The sequence below is a fragment of the Antrostomus carolinensis genome, unplaced genomic scaffold (assembly GCF_000700745.2).
Source record: "Antrostomus carolinensis isolate BGI_N321 unplaced genomic scaffold, ASM70074v2 scaffold18264, whole genome shotgun sequence".
Classification (NCBI taxonomy): Eukaryota; Metazoa; Chordata; class Aves; order Caprimulgiformes; family Caprimulgidae; genus Antrostomus; species Antrostomus carolinensis.
The window spans coordinates 7980-26695 of NW_010311709.1; the positions used below are offsets into that span (position 1 = coordinate 7980).

The window sequence follows — 18716 nt, forward strand, 5'->3', positions numbered from 1 at the left end:
CTAAACCTCCCCTCTTCCAGTTTAGAGCCATTTCCCCCGGTTCTATCACTCCCTGCCTTTGTAAAAAGTCCCTCCCCAGCTTTCTTGTAGGCCCTTCAGGTACTGGAAGGCTGCCATAAGGTCCTCTCCCTGAAGCCTTCTCTTCTCCAGGCTGAACAGCCCCAACTCTCTCAAGTTACTCAAGAAAAGGCTGAACTTCATAATCAGAGGCGAATACTGGGGATGCAGAGTCTTGAAATGCCAACAATGCTGAGGTAATCACAACTCTTATACTGTATGAAGCTGAGATTGTCAAGATAACAGTATGAGAAATACAAGATTTGAGTACACAGAAATACCAAATTTGGGGTAATGCCCTTGGGCACGACAGCTGGAGCAGGACAACAAATCCAATCTGCAACACACCACAAGAACCAAACCTGTTTCTGCAGTCAGCAGGACCTGCTGTTTCCCTTGGCCAACAGGACAACACCCAGAGGAACTGCCTGAGCATCCCTGTAGCAGGAGCATGTTCCAGGCCTGAGAGCATCAGCAATTAACCATCACTTCCCAACAGTATTCAGAAGTATCTTTCAGGCAAGCAGTATATTTAGAAGGCCTGCTTGTGTTCAGAGAGGAGCTATTTCAAGGACTGCTACTCCTATAAACACTTGTTAAAAATTATATTCATGGATGACTTAAATAAGTTTGGCAAACTAGAATACACAGTACAGGTGATGGTTATGGATATGGTGAGTATCAAAATAGATTGAGAACAAGTTAAATTAACCATACTTGCATATTGCTCTTCTTATGATAAGGATTTCAGTCTGGAAACATCTCAGCTAAGTATGTCTCCAACAGGAATAAGAACAAAACTGGTGGATTCTTTTTTAAAAAAAAATAAATCATACCAAAGCTGTTCCAAAATTATACAGTAAATAAACTTTATTTCATCTCAGCTCTTGTCAGATTAGTGCTGTCAACAGTCACAGATCAGCATATGATACAGTTATGTATTAACTATTTACAATTTACAGTAACGTACTTTTTCTCCAGAAAATATAAGTACAAAAGCTAGGAGTAAACAAATGAGGTACTGCAATTTGGATTTATTGTAGGCAAAAGCATATAGAAGTGACCTGTAGCAAACAATCGTCAGATCAAATCGGGAGACAGTAGTCATCAAGAGTGCCTAGTTCATCAGGAAAATCACCTCAACCACTACCCATCCAAAAAGGTATTGCACAATTCAGTCAAAAATAAAAAAATAAATAGAGGAAACAAACCATTTATTTCAACTCTTAAAAAACACCCAGTAAAGCCTGTATAGAGATACAGCAGTGGGCAATTCCTTCCTAGGATAAAGTCTTCTCTCTCCTTTAAAAAAATAACCTTTAACACAAAATAGAAGACAGTGTTCAAGAGAAGAGAAAAAAGACTCATCACCAGATAACCCCTGATTAGCGTTTCTTGTCAAGGCAGTTTTAACTATATTCATGGTCCAAAGGTGGTGCTGAGTTTTTGGTTCTTGCTCTTCCACTTGTGACCTTGAATAATAGCTTTTCTTCATATGTCCCTTCTCAAGGGACAACGACAGAGATATGAACGTATTTCTAAGCAGCAGTGTCATGAGACATTCTCATCACAATTTCTTCAAGATGGTCGTAGCCATGACTAGAAGAATGAAAAGTTAGAAACAAAGGAACAAATGTTACATTATTGATAGCAACCTAATATTAAAATAATAATGATGTTGTTTATTGATAAGAATAAGAGATGGAAGCATTTCAGGTAAGTCAAACTGCCAAATTATTCACTGATTTTGAGCAAGTCATTCCATTCCATTATCTGTAAAACAGTTGAGAAACTGAGATGAAAACAAAATAACCTGTAGCAAAACAGTCAGGAGTCTCACTGGAAATAGATAGTCTACCACATTGTTGCACCTTAATCCAGTGAAAAACAAAGTTGTCCTCTCTGCATAAGGCCCATCATCAAAATTGAAACGGTGAAGTAAAATTCGGTGGCTAGCAAAAAGCCTCCTCTACCAGGAAAATATTTATTGCTTTCACAATGAAGTCAGCATCATCTTAATTGCTAAGTTTTATACACTCAAGAATATTATCCCATTTGCTGGATATCTACCGACATATCACAAAAATACTGGAGATAAAGTAAGAAACTACAATCCAGAAATGAGGTCTGAGCAGTTTCCATACATCTTAGGTTAAGTTATGACAGCATACCAGATAACTGCTGACACTGAGGTCAGCATCAAGCCCTTCTGTGATATGCTGAGAACACCTGAACTTTTTACACCGGCATTACGGACAGCGTGACAAGAATTTAAATTTCAAACATGCTTTCTGCAATAATGTGGTAAATAGCTTTGTCCTATCGTTACCAACAATTCAATTATTATTAACAGAGGGCTAGAAAAAACATCTGCTGACTGTTCCAAGAAGTGATCAAGTGTAGGAGGCAAACAGCCCAAACTCTACCACGTTTTAACTGCAATAAAGCGCATCCGCTATTGTATCCCAAGGTTTAAAAGAACACAAAATAAAGTAGAACCCGTGACTGTTTGCTAACATTAATAGATTTTTTCCTTTGAAATTTATATTGTTTTGTGTTAAGGCTGTATTTGTGTGACTGCAAGAGAGGAAGACAGCCTGTCAGCTGCTTTGAGATCACTGCCAACGGGAACAGCCCAAGTTCATCCATTTGCCAGGGTGGTGATGCAGCTTTTCAGCTCCCCGACAGCAATTCCTCACCTGCACTGAATCAATTCCCAACAACTGTGCAACATTTTCAGTTGCAAAGGAGGAAACAGAAAGTTGGGCTGACTGTACCCTCTAGAATTCATCTGAAGAGTTTATTAAATGTCATAATGAGCCACTAATGACTCAAGCAGTAATCTTACCAGGCCGTGCAGAAAGCTTCACCTGTGTACTTCCATATCCTACTCCTCTCTCAACGGCTATTGCTTGTCTGTTGTTTGTTCAGCTTGGCTGGGCTGATGCAACCAGCATCTTTAGGCCTAAATCAGCTATTGCTTTTCTGTAACACTGCAATTAGTGTTGCAGATTCATAATTAAAGTAGCTTAATAAAACCTGAAAAAGGCATAAGAAACTGAGAGCATAAAGCTCCCCAAATTGTTCTCCCTAATCTCTCTGCTCTAGCTTCTCTTGATACCAAGCCACAGCTCTGATTCAGGTACTGATGTTTAAATGCCATCATAACCTAATTCCTCTACATAGACTATTTCATGAATCTTTTTAAAAACAATTAATTATCATATAATTAATTTCAAGCAGTACAGTATATGTCCCCCATAAATCTAACTTATTTGCCTATTCAATAAAGGAGCTCAGAATGTGAATGCAGACAAAACAAAGCCAAGCGCAATAAAATTTCATATTACATATTAATTTATTTTAAATCTGATTTTTTTTTTCTACAACTGAGATTTCTGTAGCTCAATCAACATTTCAAATTACACTTATAACTCAAAAAGATTGGTTTTGAATCAGTATTTACCATTTTCAAACTTGGCTTTGTAAAGCAAGACATGACGAAGAATAGAACAAAGTTCATCACACACATATAGAACAAAAAAATTGAATTTTTTTTAAGAAACAAAAGCAGGCAAGAAAAAAAAAAACAACAGAAGAACAATTAATCTCATACTACAGGTTTCATCTCTAAATAAAAAAAAGTATGTATTAGGCTTCACTCACCCAACATGCTAACTAAGCACAGACTGATGGGATATTCAGAAGATACCACTGCGAGGTGAGGCAAACTACAAAGCCAGGAAGAAAAGAACTTATTGGACTACTTGGTTAATAGTGTAGATAAGAACTTTGTGGACATCTACTGCTTAGGCATGAGATTGCTGCAGTTAGATGACAATAACTATGTAGTAAAAGCTAGATTAGTGAAGGAGAGACATTGATCTACCATATGTTTATTGACCTAGGAATTTGTTAAAAGTTTTCAGAAACCTGTTAAACATATACCCACTAAGAGGGTAAATAATTACTCACAGATACTTAGTACTACACACACTTACTCGTTTCCAGTAGCATAGTTAATTAAAAATTTACACATTAAAATTAGTTATAGACGTTTTGGCCAAAACTCAACATAGAGAAACAACCAAGCTTTATGTTAAAAATGCACATTTATGTTGTAGTTCAGAACTTTATTGCTCATGAGATCTAAATATTGGGTATTTTCAAATATTGGCATCACTCCAATATTAAGTGTTGAGAAACACTACTGCCATGTTAGTAAATGTTAATAAATAAAATACAAAAAACCAAGCATATTTCTTGACAGAATAATTTATAAAGCCCCCTCCAACTTTGTAGTCCTAAACCGAATTACAAAAGACTTGCCCAAAAAAATAATTTGTGCTTCAGTAAACTAACTTAGTAACTTTGAAAGTGAAGAAAAAAATTACTACATCCTCCATAACAAGCCCTAATATTTGAGTTTCCATTAGATGTCTAATTTCATCCCTGTGGATTTGGAAAGGAGAAAATTCATAGGCTAGATCTGAGCCAAGAAAGGACTGCTAGGTGAAACCAAAGAAGTGTCTGATCAGGACATGAAACTCTTTGAATGCTCTTAACAATCAAAGCACTTGCAGCCTGCAAAAAAACCTCACTGTATGTTGTAGCCAAAATTTCATACCAAGGACCTTTAATTTATTGGATGAATTCAAGCTAAAGTTTTATTTAGTATCAGAAGCTGTGAATATCTGTTTTAGGAAGATCAGGTGTCAAGTATCAAAAAGCTGAAGGGACTGCAAAATAAGGTCCATCTCTCTAACATCTCTTTTGGCCAAAAGAGAACTCAAAATGTTTCCTAAATATTACTCTAGCTTGCCAAAACAAAAAACCAAACAAACCAACAACCCAGCTTTCTGCTTGAAGGTCAGAGAAAGAGAGTATTAACAGAAAAATCATGTTTGGGATGCATGAAACTTACTGAAGCTGCAGTATTATCAGCATTTATATCATTCTAAAAGTATTTTAAATATTTAAGATTGCAAGACCATCTAACCTACTAAGTGTACAGGAAAATGTTGAAATATTTAACTCTTCCCTCAGATTTGATACTTCAAGAAAATGAAATGGTAGAAAATATTTTTGTTTTAATTTGTTTCAATGGATCAACAGGATTTTATTGTAACTACTTCAACTGAAATGTAAAAAAATGTTCAAATTTTTATTTTATTCTGTTTCTGCAGGTGCTAAATAAATGTATCTGCAAGGCCAGTGAGAGAAACAGAATGTGATTCTTCCTCCCCCTTTAATCCCTAAATATTTTACTATGCTGACCCACAAAGAGAGGGATTACAGTGTTGACTCCAGATACAATGTAGAGAAAATTATTACTGCAGTTTTTATTTTCATAAAAAATAGCTCCAATACACGAAATAGTAGCAGTAATACCAAATCTTTATGCTCATGTATTCTTCTTTTTTGGGTCTGCTTCTCAAACCCAAATTCACCTTTCTGGTAAACAGATTAGCTGGTAAATACCAAGCAACTGTCACAGAATAATAAGTGTATTGAAAAAGGGAAAAATACAACCAAACAAAACCAAACTGAAGTGTTGAAGACACTTATTTTTGACCTGTCCTGACCCAGAGTGAACCTGACATATTTGGATGGTTTTTCAGTACAAAAAATATAGCAGGCTCTTAAAAAAACCCAAACCAACCAACTAACAAAAAACTAATCTTGTTAGGATACTCACTTAAGATAAAAATGTACATGTCCTACTTCAAACATACAAATCCCAGGTGACTGAGCTAATCAGTTTTCTATTCTACAAACAAAATGGTTTTTTGTTTGTGTCAGAAATTTTATCTCAGGGCTGAAAAATCTCTCTTGACATATTTTTCATGAAAACTGGTATGACTCCACAGAAACATCTGAATTTAAGAAACATTAATTTTCTGTCAGTTTACTTTTTTGATCAGAAAATTCATCTGCAGAATAGTAGTGATGACTGAACTTGCTTTCTTCTGTTGTACTCATAGCTTTCAGAAATATGGGTTAGCCAATGATGAGAAATACTAGTTAAGAAAATATGCTTGCTCATTTTGTTGGTTTTTGGGTTTTTTTTTCTCACTTTTTCTATAAACTCAAACCTAGGGCTGGAATTTGACATTCCACTAAAGCAGAGGAAAGGAGGGAGAAAAGGAGTTTTCTTGAATGTGGACACAGGGAAAAAGGAGACTTAAAGAAAGTTTCTAATTCTTTACTCTTGCAACCTAATCTCTGGCATAAACTTGGTTTACTTATGTGACTTACCAATGGTCGAGCATCTTCTCGTTCTAGTATCTTCTGAGTCTGATCTGCTGGGAACTTCAGCACTGTTGTTATAACCTTGGCCATTGTCTAAAAAGAAATAGGTCATCTGTAAGTAATTTCATATGCACTGAAATCCTTCGGAATATTTCAAAATGCATCTCCTTTAAGAACACTTGTTGCTATTTTTAGTAATATCAATGGAAAATATAGTGAGATGAGTAGAGATATAACTACTTGTTTCACCTCATATGTGCACGATGCGTTATGTGAATTGTATGAAAACCATGGAGAATCTTCATTTCACATTGTCACGAACTGCAGTAATACGATGTAAGATTTATGGTATCTATGCCCAAAGACTTGAAGTCCATTATTGAGACAGTGCATGGTTACAAATAACTGCTCCTACCTCATTTGATCTTAACCTTTCTAAAAAGCACATTTGAAGTGCATGGTGCCTGAGAGAGTCCTTATGGACTCAACTATATTCACATCCTCCAAAGATTTTGTAAAGAAATTAAACATCGAGAAAGCAGATCCAAATGTCATACGTGGAAATCCAGTTGTGTAAATATTTTTAGCGGGTATGTGGTAACCCCATATTTAAATAGCAAATCATCTACACATCCTCAGATGGAAGATATACGAATATCAAAGCTCTGTGCAAAGCAAGTAATGATTATTTCCATTTTATAAATGGACGCATGGGAAGAAAAAACTCCAAAAGGCACAAAACAAGCTGCAGGTGACTTTTAGAAGAAAGGCCAAAATAAAAGCTGCAGTGCAGCTCAAACAGAAGGTGATTGCTACCAAAGCAGTAACTGCTGCTCTTAAAGAATGTGGGCAGGATTGCTGCTCTGAATGTCTACTGTTTATTACCCAGTCTCACGTGTGGAATGAAGAGAAAGGGAGGGCTGTAGCAACAAAGCTGTTGCAGGACAAAAATTACTATGGCTCAAAGTGAGAAGGAAAGCCCTAAATTGCAACAATTGTTTCAGGATAAAACTTAATTAGGGATAAAAATGAAAAAGCAAACCAAAACAAGCCTTTGTTGAAGCCTCTCTGGATTAGCTTAAAAAACTTAATTTTAACATATTAATAGTTCCCATAATTAAGAAATGCCTCTACTGCAGTTCCCAGATCCTCACAGGAATGTGCTCAGTGCCACAAACTAACATAACACTTTTCTGGTTTCTTTGGCCAAAATCGTCATCAGAATTATTTAGGACTGAAAGACTAGAAAGCAACAAGCTGACAATCTACTCACTCTTTCTAACAGAGCTATCAAGAAAGCCCCTCTCCTAACCATTTTCTACAGGACACAGTGACATGCAAATATTAAAGAAAAATCTGCAAACACTGCAAATACTCCACGAAAGCATAAGATACTTATGTGCCAACTTAAATAGGGGTTTGTAGTTTATCACTAGCAATGACTTGAAATCATCCCCAAGTTTTTGAGGCCTCCAGGGAGATTTTGAAGCAGAATTATTCAACGCTATTCACAGTTGCATAATTACAAAACAAAGTTACAAGGATTGCAGAACTTAGGAGGATGTTTAATACAGGCTTATATACCTTATCACTCCTAACAGTCTATTCTGCTATAAAAAACTCCTAATAACTCTTTAAGTGTGAGTACACACATATGTTCCTGTGTGTGCATCTCTCTATCCACCTACAGAAAGGCCCTGAGCTTTCCCAGACATCGTAGCTAGTTCTGCTATAGGAGATGACAGCTTGCATTCCCATTTCTTTCTACGAGGCTGGCATATTCAGATACATCATTTCTGAAAATACTACTTTCGCAATGATACCAAGTTTTATTCTGCACAGAGCACAATGAGAACAAAGCTAATTAACACAGAAACCTACATAAAACCTTTGCTTAATCGTAGTCCAAGTTGAAAACAGGGCAACAAAGAATGGAAGAACTCCAGGGAGGAGAAAAAAACAAATAACAATAATAAAAAAATCATCCACATTGTGTTTATCATCCAAGAAAAACGTTTGTGTTACAACATCCCTCTTTTGAACCCCCTCAATCTCTGAGCATCAGGATTGTTACAAGCTAGTAAAACTCCAGCGCAGGAATGATTTCACAAACTCACAGCATCCAGCCAAAAGCCTACTGTGCAGTTTGTCACTACTTTTAAGAGTGAATTAATACTATTTAGAGAAGGTAGACAGATTTGGGAGCCCTATAAAACATCTTTAAGCAACAATTAGAGACATATTTCATCATCTACTATCAAAGTATTATTTAATCCAACTGTTACTTACCACGTTTGTGTCAAGATGGCATCAAAAGAGCCCTTCTGCTAATATTCATAGAATCATAGAATGGTTTGGATTGGAAGGGACCTTAAAGATCATCCAGTTCCAACCTGCCTGCCATCAGCAGGGACACCTTCCACTAGATCACGTTGCTCAAAGCCTCATCCAGCCTGGCCTTCAACACTTCCAGGGAGGGGGCATCTACAACCTCCTTGGGCAACCTGTTCCAATGTCTGACCACCCTCACAGTGAAAAACTTCTTCCTAATATCTCATCTAAACCTCCCCTCTTCCAGTTTAAACCCATTTCCCCTTGTTTTGTCACTAGCTGTCCTTATGAAAAGTCCTTCCCCAGCTTTCTTGTAGCCCCTTCAGGTACTGGAAGGCCGCTATAAGATCTCCCCAGAGCCTTCTCTTTTTCAGGCTGAACAGCCCCAACTCTCTCAGCCTGTCCTCATAGGAGAGGTGCTCCAGCCCTCGGATCATCCTGGTGGCCCTTCTCTGGACTAGTTCTAACTGGTCCATGTCTTTCTTATGTTGGGGGCTCCAGAACTGGATGCAGTATTCAGCTTTCACAGCACGTTAAGCTTGACTGACAACAGGACTTTTGCTAGTAAAGCCACACCTATCTATAAAGGTTTTTGTCTTTTTGACTTTCCATACCTTTGTCTCACGACCCATCATATATTCAAAGAGCACTTTCCTCAAGTATTCAAACTCGGTAGGCTCCCCAAAGAGGGAAACGTCAGCATGGTGAAGGTTTCCATCTGTGTAAACACAAACAAGAGAATATTTATACTGAGAGTCACTCATATGAATCTGAGTTTCACCAATTATGTGAAATTGAAGAACAAATGCCGGATTCTGCACCTGGGACAGAGTAACAGCAGATGGAGAAAGAGGTTTGGGAGTGCTGGTTGACAGGAGGCTCAAGAGGAGTCAGCAGTGGGCCCTGGCAGCCAAGAGGGCAAACCCCATCCTGAGGTGCATCAAAGACAGCAAAGGTCAAAAGAGGGTATTGTCCTGCTGTATTTAGCGATGGTGCAGCCCCACCTGGAGTTCTGGGCCCCACCATTTAAAAAGGATGTGAAGGTCCTTGAATGTGTCCCAAGAAAGGTACCAAAGCTGGGGAAGGGGCTGGCAGGCACGTCCTCTGAGGAGTGTCTGAGGACATGGGGTTTGTCTAGTTTGGAGAGAAGGAGGCTGAGGGGCGACCTTCCGGCTCTCTAGAGCTTCCTGAGGAGGGGATGTGGAGAGGGAGGTGATGATCACTTCTCCCTGGGACCCAGTGCCAGGACACATGGGAATGGCTCAAAGCTGCGTCCCTCAGGGCAGGTTCAGACTTGACATGAGGAAACATTTCTTTACCAAGAGGGTGATCAAACAGGTGTGAAAAACACACTAAACCACAAGAGCCTGAGATCACCAGCGCTGCCGCAGAGAGAAGGTCCATCTGGCCCAACACTCAGTCTCCAAAGAGGCCAACTGTCAAAGGTTTCCAGGAGAGCAGAGAAGCCAGACACATCTACTTCTGCCAGGGTTGCTGGGGTGCTCCTGGGGCTCAGTGCCCAGGACTGGCCTCCCCTGAGCCCCTGTCCCCACCAATGTCTCCTCCTGCCGAGGGCCCCGGGGCTGTGTCTCAGCTCAGCCTGGGGCCATCACTCCCTGCCTGAGCCGTGGTGGAGCCATGCACGTCCCTGCCCCTGGCTCCTGGCTGGGCCTGGGACCTGCCCTGCAGAGAGCTGCTCTCCTGGCTGGAGCCCTGGGCCCCAGGCAGAGCTTGTCCTGCACAACTCCAGTCCCAGCCCAGCACAACTGCTCTGTTCTATTCTCTTCCCTGCGCTCCCCGTGAGTTGAACAACGAGACTGTTATTTGCCTGAAATGTCAGGGGTTTTTCAGCTCCAAAAACCACTTTCAGGGACACGTATCACAAAGGTTACAAATAGAAACAAGATTTTATTATATTTATTACTGTGTCAGAGCAGGAGATCTTGCAAAGGAACTCTAATTACAGAAGAGTAAATGCCCAGATATGTGACACAAGAAAGATCTGTAAAATCTAGTATTTGTATTGTTAAAAATTTTAAGAGTCATAAAATGTAGATTTAATTAGCCAAGACAAAGGGATCATTCCTCCTCACCCACTTTTGAGTTCCACTGCCTATACCACTCCCCCTGGGGATACAGAAAACTTTAAGAACTCTGATATAAAGCTCTTAACTTCACGGCATAAAAGCAAACGTCCAACAAAATGCTGGGTGATTGCTCATCTGAAATCACATACCAGCTCAATTATAACATACAAGACAAAGCAAGGATAAGATGTCATAAAAATATTATAAGATTTTTTTAAAGAGACTGACATTTTAATAAATTGTCTAAACCAAGGCATATCTTTCAAACAAACAAAAAACTTATGTATGATGAAAACAGCGTACTTACCTTTGTATGGTGTTCCAACTGATGTGACGTACATATTCTTCTCATAATTTTTCAACTGGTCTTCCAGTACATGAATCTAAATAGAGAACAGTCAAAATGACAAATGCTGTTCACAAGCAGCTAAAATAATCATAATTGAAACAGTTTTCAGCTAAACATCGCCTCCTTCTATGAAAGCAAAATACATTTGCTTTTTAAGGAAGAAAAACATTAAAAACTACTTAAAGAAATGTATGTACATGTGTAATTACACACAAGAATATCTATGGCAAATGTTATGCATATAGATTTATTCATAGACATATAAACACATGTCTATTTTATACATGTAAGCATAGAGAAAAAGGAAAACATGACAACATGACTTTTGATTGTTGTTTGATTGTACTTAACATCAAAAAAAGGTTTAGTTTGTACTTAACATCAAAAAAAGGTTTAGTTTAGGAAAGGTCCACAATTTCATAAGGTGCACTGTTCCATTTTTCACTGTGTACATTTCTGCTGACCTGTATCACAAGCACGTGGTATTTTCCCTCTCAGGGGACAGAGGAGTACTTTGAAAAGTGATCTGCTGAAAGCAAGTCTGAGTCAAAACTATTTTACACACAATATTAGTTCCATCATACCTGTGTGGAGCTGTGCTACATCATCACTTGAAAAGAACAAACCTTTTAATACTGCAAACACAAAGTGTCAAACAAAAGGTTAATTTTTTTACTTGTTCAAACAGCACCCTTACCTGCTCTTTCAACTCCTGCTCCTTCAGTTTTGAATCATTGACTAGTGTTGTCTTCTGTGCAAGCTGTGCCTGAAAGAACAGCCACATATGGAAATCATCAAGAAACTGCTGAAGATTCATCACCAGTAACTTTTCACTAAACCTCTTTCTCCTTTTAACACACACTAAAATTTACAAGCAGTATTTCTGCTTTCAAACAGCTGTGAAACAGAATTATCTAGAGAGCAAAACCAATAAAATTTAAGACTTACCTGAAGTTCTGTTATTGTGACCTAGAACAAGAAGAAGAAGAAGAATTTAGATTAACATGTGTGAAAAATACTGCTGTCAAGCACTGGATACAGGTTAAAAAAAAGGAAGTATCAATCACCTAGTTCTGATACAGTGTGTTAATTTTAAAATTGAAATGACCAAAACACATATATATTTATAAAAATAAGTAATCCCATAAATAACTTATTTGTATTGACAGTATATAAAGCTTACATTTAAATTCCCTCATTTGATTCTGTAAGACAATTATCATAAATGTAACTTCCAGAACCTAGTATTTCCACATCTTTACAAAATGCATCCTGAATGAATGTTATTTGAATGAGTATGAAGCACACCCAAGAAAACCCTAACTGCTATTAATACTATTCACAGTATTGTCTCCTTTTCCTTGATTCTCCAAGTTGTGTTTGGAAATGTGAACATTTATTTATAAATAGCTTTAGCTTAAGAGCTTCATGAGCTCTACATCTTGCAAAGACAGTCATGTTTATGAAGCACAGAAACAATTCTAAGCTGAAATTTCTATCTTTCAGAGAATCATAGAATGGTTTGGGTTGGAATGGACCTTAAAGCTCATCCAGTTCCCCTCTGCCATGAAAGGGACACCTTCCACTAGACCAGGTTGCTCAAAGCATCTTTGAATGTTCCAACTCTAAGGACACTAATGCTTTAATAGTCGTGGATATAACTCAAGGTTGTAAATTTTTATTTGTTTATTTAAGGTAACTGAACACAGAAGTGGTACATACTACTTGTTTCTTCCCAAGTCTCTTTGGAATTCTGTTGAAAAGGAAAGCTATTCCCCATCTCTATAGGTTCATAAAACCTGTGGTTTTCCTACATTCTCTAAACAGAACACAGGGGAAAATCGTCCCTCTACAGAACTCAAACCTCTAAGAGCAATTCTTGCTTCTGAAGAGCTCAATCATCTGACCAGACATTTATTTTCTCATCAAGAGAGACAGTTTCTGATATTTTTACATCCCAACACTAACACTTGTTGAAATATATAGTTAAGCTTCATGTCAAAGTGGACACAGTAAGTGTGGTGTTTGGCCTAGGCTGACAGCAAGCAGCACAGGAGGTTTTAAGACAAACTTCCGTGGCTTGGAAGACCCCAACTTTAGATAACAAATGTATCAGTTGCCCCCCAAAAAATTGCTTCCAGTCAAGAGAGGACTTCTGAGGTGTTTTACTACTAGTGCTGTAAGAAAAAAAGAAAAAAAAAGAAAAAAAAAGAGAAATATAACAAAAGTAATACAAAGGGTGTTGTAAGCAAATGCAAGACAGAAAGGACAAACAGTAGGACAGTGAGGTAATTTGTACTGTAAGTTCATAGTGTCAAATAAATATATTTAGCATTCCCATTGCTGCCTGTCGTAAAAAATAAATAAATTTTTTCATTCATCAAACTGAAAAATTTAAAAATAAGGTTAATATGAATTCTCAACAATGACTCAATACCTCATCTTCTTTTTCTCTTCTCGGTGTAATAATAACTAGTAATATTTTCAGCAAAAAGTTCCTCAAACTAAAATGGGGTCTCAGAAAGACAAAAGCATGCACTCAGTCTCAACAAAAACCTCTCTGTCCACAATCGATATATTCAAGGCACTATTTCAAAGCCCTTTGGAATGTGAATTTAAAACAAAAAAATCCCACTAAAAAGATGATTTTCTTTCCTTCAAAAGGTCTACCAGTAAAATCAACACAAACACATGTAGAGGGCAAAAAACTCCACCTTCATAATCACAACACGACTGGACTTTTTAACATACCATTAAAAAAGGTAGTATCAAACACTGCAGATTCTAAAGAGATTCACTTTTGAAGAAGTTAACATCTGAAAGAACAGAAACTGCACGGGATGAAGGCCAAATATATAAATAAAATCCAATTAAGAGCAAACTACAGAATTTTACTAAGACTAAGCATTTCACACCTAAAGATATAAAAAATAAACGCTAGTGCCAGCTCACTTTTTCACTCTTCCAATGTTCCTCTTCTGCCATCCTTTGTTTGTATTCTTTTTGCAAGTCTTCTAGCCGTGCCTGCAACTCACGAACTTTTGCTGTCATCTCTTCTTCACGAGCCTTCAAAGGCAAGAAAAAAAAAAAGGCAGGAAAAAAAAAAAAAAATTACCTAAATAATTAATCATCTAACCACTCAAAACCTTAAATACAGTGAAAAGCCATCAACAAGAGTTATGCTCCACAAAGAATGTGCTTGAAATTCAGTATAAAGGCTAGTTACACTACAGGACTCCAGAAAAGAGCAAGAAACGAACATAGGAGCTTAACAAGATTTTGCAGGCCTTTGACAATTAAGATTACACAGTTAGTTTTTTGAAAATTACCAAAAAAAGAGCTATTTCTAAACCAGCATTCAAGTATAATCCAGTCAGTGAATTACTGGGGATTGTTCTTACTTATATGACCTTCCTGAAAGGGACATGATGGATGACACAGAGTTACTTCCTACACTCTGGAGGTGACAAGGACTTAAATCCTTTCCTCGCTCACTCTCTCAAAGATGTTCCTAAAGCAGTTTTAAGCACATTTTCAGAAACAACAACTTCCCGTTCATGAGGGCTTGGAGGAAAGAAGCAGTGGCAAGAATGGTAGGGAGGAAATTAAATTTTCTTGTATGTTTTATGACAGTGTGAAAATTACATCTACAGGAGAAAAATACAATGACCTAAATCCTAGCAAGTTAATCCATCTGAATGGCAATTTTCAAAAAGAAATATATTTTTTAAATAGCATCCCCTCTGACCTTTTTGTGAGATAACATGTTAGGGAGCTTATGAAACAGCACTCCAACTCAAGGGGTCTGTCTCCACTGCTGCACTAAACTAAAACTCTAGTTTCATTCATGCTAACCACTCAGGGTAGTGAGCTGCCCACCCTGCTATGCAGTAGCACTTCAGATCAAATTAAGACAATTAATCAACTGTTATCAAATCTGAATCACAAGGTCTATCCTGTATTCATATGGGAGGCATTACGACAAATTAAAAAATACACACCTGAAATTAGATATTTTAGTTTTAGCTCATACATAGGCTTAAAATAAGCTGGCTGGAGCACAACATTCATTTTGGCTCTAATTACATACTTTAGTTGAAGAAAAAACATTTGGGCCTCAAATTACAAGCTATGCTGATTTAAAAAGTCCTTTAATTAGGGAGACTTTAATGAAGTCTTATGTGATAAAAATTTTTTTGGAAGATAAGAAAACACCAGACAAAGCAAGAGAAGTACCAGGGGAGCACTTCACAAATAAATCACATGAAGTTTAACAGACTGAATGATTCCTGCTCGTCTTTGAGGATATATACTCAAATCAAGTTAGATTAATTTTTAGCATCATTAACTACGTTTAAAATGCAACAAAAAGCTACAAAGTTGTATTCATTCTTGCAACTGGCATTATCTTTACTTCATTTTCTTACCTTTTATGACAGAGACAAACCTCTCTGCATAAATGTCTTGATGCTAAATTTCGCAAATCTATCATGAGCCAAGTCAGGTGTAAGGGGGGTAATAACTGGTAACTTTAGGCTGAACTGAGAAAAACTATACATCTGCTGATGCACAGGTTCCTATTTTTATCAGAGATCTCAAAGAATATGACATACACTCAATTTAACATAAATATTCCTTAACTTTTGAGATGCTTACAGTAGTTTTTCCAAGAAAAAAAAGGTAATCATAGAATCATAGAATAGATTGGGTTGGAAAAGACCTCCAAGATCATCAAGTCCAACCCCTGATCCAACTCCAATTACTATATCATGGCACTAAGGGCCACGTCCAATCTCTTTTTAAGAACCTCCAGGGATGGTGAATCCACCACCTCTCTGGGCAGGCCGTTCCAGTGCCTGATTACCCTTTCTGTAAAGAATTTCTTCCTAACATCTAACCTAAACCTCCCCTGGCAGAGCTTGAGCCCATGCCCCCTTGTCCTATTGTTGGTTGCCTGGGAGAAGAGACCAACCCCCACCTGGCTATAACCTCCCTTCAGGTAGTTGAAGAGAGTGATGAGGTCACCTCTAAGCCTTCTCTTCTCCAGACTAAACAACCCCAGCTCCCTCAGCCTCTCCTCATAGGACTTGTGCTCAAGTCCCTTCACCAGCCTCGTTGCTCTTCTCTGGACCCGCTCCAGCACCTAATAAATTCCCTAAATTCTTTTTTCTCCTTCCCTTAAATAACAGAAATAAAACACTCACACATATACCATTACCTAAAAAAGAAACATGTACTCTGAAATTTCAAATTATCAAACTAGGTCTTATTGCAGTTCCAGGCAACTGTCACTGCCATCATCAATGAGATGCAAAAAAATAACAGTGTTCATGTCCTCTAATTGTGCAGAAGTCAAGTTATCCTTAACTTTCAAGATCATACACAGAGCACAGCACGTGTGTTTCTGACATATGTACAGACTGAACGCATCAGGAAACAGAGAGGAATTACATCTTCAGGACTTCACATCACAGACCTATTTGGGTCTGAAAAGTAAGAACCTGAATGGCAACACATTGCACATTCAGGTAAGAGAAATATAAATCCTCCAGAAATGCAGAATTTAGACCTATGGTACAAAAAAATAATCTCAATTGTTTTGTACCACGCAATTTTTCAAAATTAGGAAATAAAAGAAGGGGACTTTAAATTTAAAACCCTGTCACCTCCATCCAACTTGCTAGAAGTTCAAAAATCAGAGTGGGACACACCAGCCTGCCTAAAAGACTGAAATTTTTAGTTTTAAACACTCAATCACACTCAGTACATAGCTCTTTGGGCTGGTAACTGAGCATAAACCAACAGGAGTTCATTTATATTTATTACTACTGGCTCTGTTCAAGGGATCCTCTTTTTTATTAAATTATCTGTGCAAACAGGACTAAGATGAACAAAATTAAAGCCTTGCATCCCAACATGATGTACAGTCTAGCACTGAAAACCATTTAATCTTTCGATGCCATACATGTGGGGCTGGGACAATTTACTCCTACAACAGGAGGCATCCTTGGAAGGTAAAGTAACTAGAGTGAAGTTGGCTGCTAATTTCTGGTTGAAATGTTACTGGAGCAAAACCATGTCTATCTGCAAATATCATACAGACAAACTGTTCACTTACAAGTAAAAAAATACATATATACACATAAACTTTTGCATATAAACTATGCAAACAGACTGCACCATGCATGGAACAGAACCTTGCTGTAAGGGCTACGCTATAGAGCATCAGAGAAAGGAGCTAGAGAGTGAGGCTGGCCCAGAAACACTGTATTTAAATCCTAAAAGAAACACACCACCACCACAACTCCAGCAAAGCTTAAATTTAACTCACCCCCTTTCCTCATTTCAATCTGGAACATAAACTGCTCAAAGATGTAAAGACCTAACTGTATAATTTTTATTGAATGATCAGAGCTGAGACTTAATTTTTGGTTTTCTTTCATATTCATAAAACACAGAAACAAACATTTTAAATGCAAGGTAGGTCACCACACGTACCAAGTGTAATTCAAGCAGTAAGATCTTTACTAGAAAGAAATATCATTTTTCCATCTAGTTGTGCAATGAAAAAAAGAGCAAAGGTTATTTTGAAATGAATGTAGTCATATAATTTTTCAGAAAGATACCTCAAGGATTTCTTCATATTTTTTCACAGTTCTTTTTAGATCATCATCTTTCTCAGCAATTTTTTTATGCAACTGTGTCGTCTCTATGTGATGACTTTCTATCAATTCAGTTTCTACCTCCTGGGCTTTACCTGTTTAAAAAAAAAAAAGGCAGGCAATATTTAAAAAAAAAGCATATTTATTTTGTGAAATTATGTCACAACACTATTAAAAAAGCTTAAAGACAACTGTGGAAGGCATCTGTAAGGAAAATTTGTCAAGAAAATTCATTTTTCCACACTATCAGTGATAATTATGTCACTTGATCCTAATATGTATAAAGTTTGATGTCTGTAGTTTGGTATCTGAAGCACTTTTTTCTACCTGATGACGGAACTTTTATCTAAAAGTTAAGATCACAACCAATATTTATCAACTAATTCTATCTCCTACTCCATGGAGAGAAGTGATATGACATATCTGCAAAACTTCAGAAATTCCTCACTTGTAGCAGTACTTCTAGTAACTGGAGTCAAAAGATATTTTATGCTCATATCTCCAACCTCCAACAAAAGATGGACAGAGAAGAGTGGCTGAAATGTGCTGTGCTCTAGTCATAACCACATGGCACAGCAATCAGACATCAAATCCAGTCGGGACCTGTTAGTGTTCACAGTGAATGAACTCCACAGGACTTAGCTGCTAAGAAAATGCAACTCTGATTCCCAGATGGATCCGAGTTTCTCTCCAAGACACCCTTCAGTACCATACATCCAACAATGGAGTGTTAAAGGTTTGGACTCCTGAAGCCAAAGCAGTATTGCAATGAAAACTTACCAATGTGCTTTCACCTCTAAAATCTTACTCTCTTTTTTTTCTTTTGTACATATGATAAAAAGACAAGTACCTATGGCTATCGTGGGTAACTCTTGCCACAGACAGAGTGCTAGATCAAAGATCCACCCTGCAGGGTAAGGAAGAACAGCTTCATAAGCCTTTTCCTAATTGTGCTACAATTAACACTTATCATAGAAT

At 37.6% G+C, this 18716-nt stretch overlaps 1 long non-coding RNA gene across 1 annotated transcript; it reads right to left on the minus strand.

The window, feature by feature from the left end:
* Positions 1-899: 899 nt before the first annotated feature.
* On the minus strand, positions 900-9301 carry LOC104524063 (uncharacterized). The gene is made up of 4 exons (XR_728007.1): positions 9255-9301; positions 6316-6402; positions 3724-3788; positions 900-1656 (listed from the first exon to the last, which is right to left on the minus strand). It is a non-coding gene; the product is annotated as an uncharacterized LOC104524063 (long non-coding RNA).
* Between the last annotated feature and the right edge of the window lie 9415 nt (positions 9302-18716).